Here is an 11,508-nt window from a genome sequence, read left to right as displayed (position 1 = left end):
TCCATGAATGTTCTGTCACTCTCAGCTCCTGCGTGCCAGAGGCTCTTCACATTTACTGCACTTACAGATTCAGTGAGTGTGCTCCACCCTAGGGCACAAAAATCCATCAAACACTTGATCTTCTGTTTCTCAGTGCTGGCACTGAGTTCTCAATCTCTCCTCTTGGCATGGGTAATGTGAAGGGTGATCCTGTCTGACTGAAATGCAGGAAGGACAGAAATTCTTCCAACCACTGAAGCAGTGCTGGTAGGCCTGTAATGCCCTATACCAGTGACACACTGGTCCTTGAGAACCTGAAGCCCCTGATGGTCTGCAAGACTGAGCTCTGGGACTACTTTCTAGGGTGCTGAGGGTCCCTCAGGAGCACCAAGACAGTATCCTAAGGGTTTCCAGTCATGAGATCATCTTACAGGACACGGCTCATGCAACCCGTGCTTCTGTGTACTAGTGCACGTCCCACCTGGAACAGCCCCAGCCACCCAACCATGAGCAAAGCTGTTGCAGCAGACCTGAACCAGGCCCTTATTGCCACAGCACGCTGTTGTTACACTCCACACATGGGTGCTTATGCAAAATGTCCCTGTCTCAGGATAGACTTGCAGACCTTTAATATATTAATGGTGCCACCTACACTGCTGCACCATGCTCCAAAAACTGGGAGTTAGAGAGCACACTTGCATCTCGAAGAGTTCCAAAAGTATCTAAAGGACCACAGACATGAGAAAACCACTTGGAACTATCTTCTTTATGCACTGAGCACTCGCTGACAGTCCCAGCAGAGACACTTAGCACCTTCACAGACACTGTCATACATACATACAGCTTTGTCACCCATGAGGAAAAGGAAGAGAGGAACTGATTTTATCTTGGTCTTTTTAAGGAGGGAAGTGTTACACTGATTATGGTGCAGTGCACTTCTTAACCTTTCACGGTGGAGGGCATCCTGTTGTCTTTCACAGGTGAGGATCACACTACCAGCAGTCCAGGTCAGTGGTGGGAAACAGCAAGACATCCTTCCAGAGGTAAATCAGGCTTCCTTTCCCTACCAGTAAATTCCCCTAAGCCTCTTTGCAACCAGAATACCTTCTCTCCATCTCAGCACTCTTCTTCCACACACCTCACGAACTGTTTTAGGATTTTATCCATTTAACCTACCCACTCAGCACCAGCACAGACATACAGTTGTCCAAAGCAGTCACTGGAGCCACGTCAGGTTAGAGAGGCAGGGAAATACCTGGATCACGAGGCCTCTCAGGGATGAGTTTGTCATTCTCTTCCATCATTTTTAAGGAAGCATATCCAGCTTGTTGGTATAAGAGCTGTATATAGCTGCTCAGTGCACAGAATGGACCACGGCATGGAGATGAGTCATGATTGTGCAATGAATCAGATCTTGCCCAGAGGATCCTGGCTCTTTTGTTGCAGAAAGTAAATGCAATGACTGAAGGAAGAAAAGAAATAAGTGGCTGCTGGCATTTGTATGCTGCTCAGAAGGACTGGATGCTATTTCTGTCTTTTGCACAGACTATTAGTCACTTAAAAACCCATTTTTCAGGGGTGGCCATTAACTAAGTGCAGCGTTTTGCTGAAAACCTAAATTCTAACCTTGTGTTTTTAAGGCTAAAAATGTAGCTGCAATGTAAAGTAATGAGCTGTAATGTTACCACTCCATACTTTATGAGGATGTTAGTAAATACATTGAATGCTGTTTGTGAAACTCACAGTTCCTACACTGAAAAGTCCATAACAAAATTACTAAGTCTGTGTTTGGAGCAGGATTTGAACAATAAACAGTAAGGCACAAAGTCCCACATCAAGCATCGATATACTGAATAGCTTCTCATTAAGTGACTGCCATCCTTTCTGTGCACTAAATAGGCTCACGTCAATCAAATGCAAGGGGAGGCAAATAAAAGTTCTACAAACAACACGAATTCTGGCATTTTCTAACTTCAGAATGCTTGACTTTGCAGCCTTTAAAGCCTTTATGTGATTTTTGTGTGGAAAGATACATTATGTAAAACAAAGCATTAAGTACCATAAAAGGAATCCCTGTAGCTTAGAAGTGCATTAAGACTGACATTTTTGAGACTTTACCCTGATTATTGTGGATTAGCTTAAACCTATATACTTACCAGAGCAGATTATTAGAATTGTTAAAAGGTCCATAGCATTTTGAAGTAGTTGAACTAAGCTACTGTCAAACAGTATGGAGGCAGTGCAACTCTGTATAAACAGACTTACTAATATGAAAGACATTTCAAGTGTAAATTAATGTATTTTGCTATTTTAGCTAATTATTCCCTTTAGAAAACTACACTGATGAAATTATGAGTATAGCTAACATATTTGAGCATCTGTGTCCCATGCTTCAGTGCCTAAAGTTGGCACACTTGCCCTGGGTCTGCGGCACTGCAGTAAGTTGGTCTTACAGCTCCTTCTCTGTATTCATAAGGATACACGCTGTTTGAGCTGTCAGTAATAGATCCCGCCTCTTAAATTCAAGCTGTAGGAGGTAAAACACAATCCTAGTACATCAGCCAAGAGTATAGGATCACCCTTGTAAATTAGTTACTAGAACACCAAGGATTTTCATGTTTATGGTTTTACACAGAAAACCTCTTTCTATATCCACGTTCATCTGTCCCTGTGCTTCACAGAGCTGCCAGAAATATGCTTTCCCAATACCTTTAACTGAATTTACACAAACACACAACAATCCTGTAATCTCTGAATGTGTGACTGATTTGCCTTCCTCTGGGCTTCCTCCCTGGATTCCTACAAGCTCTTCTGAAAGGCTGATTCTGAATTCAGTTTTGGAAAGGTTTGTATGTGAACCATCAGGATCTCTAGCATTTAATCTGTGAACATTCTAACAGTCAGAAAAACAAACAGCAAATGTCAATAAAACAAATAAACTTAAATCCACCATTGTTTTCATGTTCATCACCACCCCATGCTTGGCTGGGATCAATTTTCCCTTTGCTTGCTCATTCCCTGCCATGTTGTCGAACATGCAAAGAACTGGTTTATCCCCACCCCACCAGCATCAGCTTTTTACCATGTTATTCCCCCAGTTACTGTGCAAAGCTTAGGTGTAGCCTGTAGGTTAGGACTGTGCTCTTTCTGTTTCAGTTTCAAGGCTTGCATGTGAAGTGGTAGGATTAGAGAGAGCCCTTTACAAGGTATCTAGCAGCTGTGCGTTTGGCAGTTTGCAAAGATGTGGGGTACCTCATTCAGTGGTAGAGTTATTTTCCTTGTTATGTATCACTTGATATGTAATTCAGATCCAATCACACTCCCACATGTCAGTGTACAATCTATTCCATTTAGTCACAGTAAATTACACACTCATCATTATCCTATGAAACAGCATAGTACCAGTGAGTCAATTATACCTGACAGTCAGATTGCTCTGTGTTCAGTGTCTTCCTATTATGCCTGAGCTTCTTGCCATTAAATTCCTGTTGATTTAAAACCAGTAGGATTTGAAGAGATTTTAAGAAATAATGTGAAAATTGCTATCATTAACTTTTCCCAAAACATTTACTGAAATTAAAAAAAAAAAAAAACAAACTTTTTTTTTGTTTAATTTCCTTTGTTTTTCTCTTCTCTCTGTTGTGCTTCTCACTCCCCTTCTCCATCAGTTTGAAAAACTCCATAATATCACCTTTGAAAAGGGGTTTGAGAGCTGTAGATCAAAACATCTTCTTTGTAAGTGTCAATTTCAGACCATCTTTCCTCAAGTTAACTTGTATCACACAGCAGTAAAGCAGATTAAGCTGCCCCTAATAAATACAACTGAAAACTGGGAAGAATCCAAGACTATTTTTAACTTCAAACTTAGTTTAGCCCAGTTAAATTTCAGAAGAGGAAAAAGAGAGTTAAAAACACCAATCAGATGCTGTAGAACTCAGTTAAAGACAGGCCTCATCTTCTCTTACCTGGTCCTAAGCATTCAATTTCATCCACCCTCAGTCCTCAACTGCCTCTTTGTTAAACAGGGTAACACATGTATCAACTTCATGAAACTATGAAATCTTTTTTACCAGGATTGAGTCAGTAAAACCCAATGGCAATTAAAACTATACCAACAGATGAAAACAGCACATGTAAACCACATTCACACCTTCTGAAGCTCCCTGTAAATGTGCCCATCAGGACACCACATCAGTTAGTAGAATACAACAAAAATCTTGCTAAAGTTATCATAGTAATTTCTTTTAAAAGCAAGAAAATTCTCAGTGTATCACAGTGAAACAGATAATTCTAATCCAAAATCCATTGAAAAGTAAAATTGCTTAAAAAGTTAATTTACTGGGTCTATAATGGATATGCAATATTAGTTTGTCTGAGTGTAGCAAGATCTCAATAATTCATACACAATCACATACTGAATACTGTAAGTCTGACTGCAAAAAGTGCAACTTTGTAAGTTGTTACTATGGTTCTGGAGGAAATCCAACCATGCTGAAAAAGCTTCTAAGGAGAGGTAATATGTTTTATTACATGAAATCAGACCAAATACAAGGACTGTAAGCTTGAAAGCTTGTTTATTTCACCAATTATAGCTGATAAAATAGAAGAAATGTCTTCCTACAAGCTTAACTTTTCTTATAGATCACCAAAGTACTACTTTAAAAGCACTGACAAAAACCACTTCATTATGGTTGATAAACATTAACAAACAAATGGACATCTGAAATGACATAATAAAACACGGCCATTTGGAACTCTTCCTTCACCAATAAAGCCGAAAATAACTTAGAACTCACACAGAACAGAAGATTTGTAGTAATTTTCACTGTTCTCTACATAGCTCTAAAGCTAGTGATTTTCCTCTACTTATTTGGATCTTCCTCATAGCAATGAAAAGAGCAAAAATAAGACATTTTAAAGCTCCAATGTAAAAACATAAAAATAGGTGGAAAAAAAAAATCACTGGCATGAAAAAACTTGGAAAGCTTTTTAGTTCATTTTATCTTTCAGTTACTACAGTTCAAGTTCATGGTGTCCCTTAAACCATAACAGAAGCTTTGATTTCAGGCAGACTCTGCAGTTTTGCATATCTTACCATGCTCTTTGGAGGAGCACACTGTGATCTGTGGTTTTCAAAATGACTCCTGTTCTCAAAGCAATATCTGAAGTAATGTTAGAGATCTTAATCACCAGGCACTGACATTTGCTGTTTATTCAGACCAGCTGGAAAGCATATATGCATTTGACATTTATTGTGGGTGAATTTGGACAACTTTATGATTCATGATTTGCAGCAAATGATTTCCTTTACATCACACTTACCGATGGCCTCTACAGCCTGAACTCCTGGTGGTCCAGTTTCTGACATGTTCCCATTCCTGCTGACCTGTGTTTGTACATCCAAGCCTTGTGTGTCAGTGTGCTGGTACTCAGCTCCTGATTTCGCTGTCCTTGGAAAAGGAGGACACGCTATTCCCCTGGAATCCTGGCCAGCAAGCTGCACAAATTCAGAAGTAAATACCAACAAATAAAGAAAACAATCAGAACATAAGCAAATACAGCTGTTAAGTAATCTCTCTTTCAATTATGAGAGTGAGCAATACCTCAGCAGTAACTCTGGAAAGCTCACTGGATCAGTAACTAAGATTAATAGCAGAAAATTTTATCTGTGGAAGTTATCAACTTCTAAATTCAAGTCCTTCTATCTTGTGTCACTACCGGTGTTGATACTGACCAGGAGCCATAGCAAGCAGATAAGGACTGTGAAATCCAGGCTCTCCAGTGACTCTTAAATATGGGAAGACTTTCAGGCCCAAATGCCTACATCTCCAAAATCACACCTAGAACATCCAGCCACATCATACATGAAATCATAGAATTCTGGGTTAGAAGGGGCCTCCAGCATCATCTTGGTCTAACTTTCCCAGGCAAAGCTTTTCCTAGACTAGATGTCCCAGCACCCTGTCCAGCTGACTATTAAGTGTCCAATGTTGGAGAATCCACCACTTTCCTGGGGAGATTATTCCAATGGCTGATTGTTCTGAGAAAAATTTTCTCTTGTATCCAGTTGTAATGTCCCCAGGAATAATGTGTGCCATCACCCCTCATCTTTTTCGTGTGACTAATCGTAAAAAGGGAGTCTCCATCTTCTTTGTAGCCACTCTTTAAATACTGAAACAGTATAACACAGAGTCTCTCAACAGTGGAATAAGGTACATACGGTACAATATGGCTCTATGATACAACGTTAAGGTACCATAATCCCTGTCTGGATATTTTAGTATGCCCTTTCTATGCATCCTGGGCTTTTAAATCTCCAAGTGCTCAGTGTGGGATCTATGCCAAAAAGATTTACAAATTTTCAGTCCTCTTCTACTTTAATTTATACAGTGACACAGAAACGGGGGTTTTTGAGAAAGCCTGAGCTGGGCCACCAGCTTGTCAGATGGTGTGAAACTTGGCTGGATGGCCAGGCTCAACCAGTAAAAACGAACACTTGACATGTAAGTAGTGTAGAACACAGTGTGCAGCATCTTGATCTGAGGCCCAGAGGATGACACAAAATGTACCCGGAGCAGATTTATGGAGACCAAATTAAGGAGTGGCTGACATGAGGACTAGCAGGACTTAATCCAGAGAGATCTCAGTCAATTTGAGGATTAGGGCAACAGATACCTCAGATTTAACAGAGGATGACCCCAGGCATCGGGACACGCAGGAAACTGGCTGGGCATCCGCCCATGAAAAGGACATGTAGATGAGGCCTTCAGCTTAGTGGTGACTTTGGCAGTGCTGGGGTAATGGTTGGACTTGATGATCTTAAAGGTCTTTTCCAGCCCAGATGATTCTATGATTCTATGGTAGTATCAGGCTGTGCATAAGCCCATCTAAGTCAGCAGTGCTCCCTCACTGCAAGTAAAGCAGACTTCACCCTAGGTTCACTGAGAGGTGTGACAGGGAGTATATTATTTATCCCATAATTATTACAACAGAGCAAAACTTTCCACAGAGGCTGAAAAAATCTAGTTTAACTAAATGTTTATCGAATACTCATAGAAAAAAAAAAAGTAGCTTTTCCCAGCATAATGCAGCTGGGAGATTAAGGCAGCAATCCTTGCCAGAGCAGGGAGTTTCTGGAGTAGTTTTCTGCCTTCAGTAGCAGGGTAAAACAATGAACAAGTTGCAAAGTGGAGTTTAATAGTTCATAAAAAGACTGACATAATACTGTTGCACATGACGGCAGGTAGTGCTATAGATCTCATCCAGTCCTACAATCCTGAGTTCTGCATGCATAGACAGTGAAAAAAAAATGAAAGATAAAGAACAGTTTCTGAAACAATAAAAGAAAGAAAAGAGGACGGAAATACAAGGGTGTTGGCAAACAAAGTCCCTGGAGGTAATGAAGAATCTTCTCTGAAAACTTGGTGACTTCCTTGTCAAAGATCACAGCACTGTCTCAGTGTGCCCTAATACCTCTGCCTATAACACCCTTCATTTTGCAGCACAGTTTCATTGTGATGGCTGCTTTCAGAAGCACCACTGCTTTTAGCAAAACAGCAATACCACATTTTACACAGTGTGTGCCATGGGATTTCAAGCAACACATGATCCTGAATTATTTCTGTGAATCCTTTATCTACAAAGCAAAGCCCTTCTACTGTTTGGTCACATCGTCCTAAGCAGAGATGATTTGAAGCCCCACACATGCACAAATATATGGCTTTGAAAGAATGAGTTCATTTGCGGTCAGCACTTTGTGTTTCAGGTCCTAGTGGCTTTTTAAAACCCCTAATGGGTTTTAATTTTGCACATGGTTTTGTCTGATTAATGTTATTTGTACTGCTCACACTATGTTCTTGTTTATTAAAAAGCAATTGAGAAGGTAATTGAGCTCTGCACTCATGGGTTTTAAATAACTACCTAAATGCCTTCTTTTGTTAAAATAATACAATAAAAGACTTAATAAAATCAAGATTGAAAGGCAGCATATGAGGTGTCAAAGGTAACTGCTGCTACCTTAGTGGAAGCAGCAGCAATGGCTATAGGAGATGTCCAGAAAAAGCTGAAGGAATACTCTCCAGCCAGGCCAACCAGCCCCAAGAACAAACACCCATTTGATGACCTTTGAGGTCAAACCTGGGAAGCAAATAAGACTCAAATGAAATCTGGAAGTCCCATTAACCACCGCAGAGGCCCTGCACCTTCTTCAAAGCAGAAGAATGCTAATGAAGCCAGGGCAAACATAAGGAAGATGTAGTACCACCATGCCAATTAGCTGGTGCTGAGTAACACACAGAGATTGGAGAGAGTAGCAGGGCAGTTTCCAAGGATAGCTGTTTCCTCAAGGATGGAACCTGTCACATAGGTATGCTGCTCTGCAGAGACTTCAAGGAAATTGTTTCTTCAGTGCTGATAACCTTCCATTGTCAGGTCCCATTAGCCACTGGTAGACATCAGAGCCCAAGAATGGCAGCACATGAAATGAAACTGCTTTAGAGCAAGACAGAAGGGAAATTACTAGTTTGACAGAAAGGACATCACTCTTCATGAGCCTTTATCATCTTAGGTTTCAAATCACTACAACATTTTGAAGTTCATTTGGGGGAAAAAATAGTCACAGAATCGTATGGTTGAAGTTGCAAGAGGGTATGACGGCAATGCAAGCATAAGCGTAATCTTGGACACAGGTAACCAGATGCAATAATTACTGGCTATCAAACCAATTCACAAGAGAAGATGCATCCAGGACACCTCTCATGGCTTTTATCTTTATTTATCTTTATTTCTGCCTGAATAGAGTTCTATTGGTTTCAAGAGCCTTTGCCTGCCAGGGAAAGTAGCTGGCTGTGTCACAGCTGACACAAGAGGTTACCACAAACAAGCTTCCCATTTGACTTGAGGAAGTCACATAATCTGGTTTTGTTTGAGTAAATTCCCAGTATTTCCTTTCAGATCCCATCACTACAGCAAAGTTTTAAGACGGGTCAAATAAACCACCATACAAAGTTATACACCCATACAACATGAAAATGCATAAACTCATAACAAGCAGCATTGTACGGACTGAATCTGTATAAAAATGTGTTGACAGATACTAAAACTGACAATAAATACCATTTTATAAAATATCGATTCTTAATGATAATTTAAATGTGTATGTAAAGGTAGTGAAATGGATTTTTCTTAAAATTACGCACACCTTAGACCCACTGGCAAACTTCTGGCACTACTTAAAATACAGGGTATAAGCCTGTTCATAGTAATAGTGACTCCATTAGTGCCCCTGACAGCTCTAAAGGTTTAATCATGCAGACAACTTGTATGCCAACCTGACACTGCAGGATAAAATTTGTCCTCTTATTATGCTTCGAAAACCTATGAAACTGAACTTTAAAACATACTGAAATACTGAATGGACTAAAAAGTTGCAGTATTTAGCACTCCAGTTACAAGCATGAAAGTGAAAATAACACTGCAGAAAAGCTCAGCTATTCAACCTTAATGGAAATGTTGGGGGGGCAGGAAGGTGCATTATACAGTAATACACAATCTACTGCTTTGTTTACCTTCTTGGGCTGACCCTGTCCTCATGGCTTGAATCACAGCCTAAAGCCTTGTTGGCTCGGAAACTGCCATACAGTTGCAGGATGAGATGCCAGTGGGAGTTAGCACTGCTAATGCTATAGCTGTGTTAATTGCACATGCCTCAGCGCTTCCTAAAACACAATAAATCAGCTTCTTGTTTGTTCACTGAGCTCAATGCCAACACCAACCTGAAATGTCCACCTACCACTGCAACACTCCTTCACTTGGGTGCCCAGCTAAGATGCAAGGCTGCTTTGTACAGAAGCTGGAAAACTCCAGGCTCTACCCCTGTAACATATTTTCAACATGTAATAAGACAAACTGCAGGTTGGGAAATTCCTGGAGCACCGGCTTTAGTGTGAGATAAAGTCATATCTCTCTTAAAACAATTATAAAATGGATTCAGAAAGATGAATCTTTACCTAAGTCTGGGTTTTATTCAAATAACTTCAGAACTGGACAAGTGAATCCAGGGTGTCTCCCCCCAGTCTGTCTTGTAGAATGTGGTAACTCTTGATACTCAATTTCATATTCAACTTGATATTTTACACCACCAACTTTGAAAAAGGGACCTGCAACTTAGAGGAGAAAACATCTGCAGACAGTTAACTGTAATGCAACATCATGTGGGATATAAAACACCTCCAGTGAGATCAATTATTCCCTTTCTAGCTCCAGGAATCCCTATGGAATGAACACTTTTCTATTTGCCATATTACTCTGAAAATCACTACTCAAGCTAAGCAAAATTCAGACTAAAAAAAAAATAAAATCATAAAATAAAGCTTTATTATATTCAAACAGACAGTTAAGGTACTTATTAGTAACTAGAGAGGACAAAAGCATGCTCTTACAGCCAGCTGGCACTTTGTCTTCATCTCCACAGCTCCTGCATGCCCATTCAGTTAACAGCTGATAGGGACAAATTTGCAGGTGATAGGCCTGGAGCCAAAGTGGCTATGCAAAACCTTATATTCCAGATAGGCATCACAGAATAGGCTCTCTTTTCAAGTCACACTTCAGATAAGAAAATAGAAGTGATTACAGTAGCTCAGACCAGAAAGCCATGCAGCTCAGTGCTTTAACACTTGACAGAGTCCAAAAATAGATGCCTTGAGGAAAGCATAGGAACAAAGAAAGTATGTAGGAATACTCCCTTTGCTTCCCAAGCATTGGGCATTGCCCAAGAAAGCCAGTACCTAACCCCACACACAGTCACTCTTTCAAAACACATTCAGTCCACTTGAACTGGCACAGCGAGGCTGTACAACCGCACACTGTGCATTGACTTATGCAGTACCACTTACCAGGTCTGATGCTCAAAACATGTTCATGCCATCTCATTGAACCAGGTTAATTCTCTGTGTTAGCTACCGCTCGAAGACAACCAGCTGTGCAAACCTTTGCATGTTCTCTGATTTACTTCCTCCAACCCACCTTTAAAAGGAGTTGGTTACTTTTCTCCTCTCATTCAAAGGTAAGAACATTGCTTGCTTTCCTTGCTTAACTGATTTTTTTGTTGTAATTACACTATTGCATGGATTATACATGATCAAAAGTAGCTGACAGCAGAAAACAGTTTAAGGTGAGCTATTAAGCTATTCCACACCAAAAGGTTTGGGGAATTTTGTCACAATTGTACCACTTTGCACTTCATTTTCAGAATGATGTCTCACAGCAGAGACTGTACTCTATGTAGGGTACAGGAACACATGTTCTCTACCTCAGGTAATACAAAGCTTGCTCTCCTGCCATGAAACAAACAGTTCCAGTGAACTCAATGGGGTTTTGCACTTTTTGCAGTCAAGAATGTACCTAAGTCTTACCAATATGGTACCTATTTTAATCAGCTGGGTATAATGGAGATTATTATAGTGACATGTTAATTGCATGTCTGAACTAATACCAACCCTTTACAGCTGTTTTTAAACCTTTTTCTTCATT

The 11,508-nt window shown here is 40.2% G+C and overlaps 1 long non-coding RNA gene across 1 annotated transcript; it reads right to left on the bottom strand.

Moving 5' to 3' along the window:
- Positions 1–1,123: 1,123 nt before the first annotated feature.
- Positions 1,124–3,464, bottom strand: LOC130611511 (uncharacterized). Its single transcript, XR_008975248.1, has 3 exons — positions 3,399–3,464; positions 2,689–2,872; positions 1,124–1,441 (listed from the first exon to the last, which is right to left on the bottom strand). It is a non-coding gene; the product is annotated as an uncharacterized LOC130611511 (long non-coding RNA).
- Between the last annotated feature and the right edge of the window lie 8,044 nt (positions 3,465–11,508).

The sequence above is a fragment of the Pezoporus wallicus genome, unplaced genomic scaffold, assembly GCF_028554395.1.
Source record: "Pezoporus wallicus isolate ANWC-B61680 ecotype Strahan unplaced genomic scaffold, APGP_CSIRO_Pwel_v1 contig_8490, whole genome shotgun sequence".
In the NCBI taxonomy this organism is placed as follows: domain Eukaryota; kingdom Metazoa; phylum Chordata; class Aves; order Psittaciformes; family Psittacidae; genus Pezoporus; species Pezoporus wallicus.
Note: the sequence above shows the minus strand (reverse complement) of the source record. Positions and strands in the feature narration are given on the sequence as shown.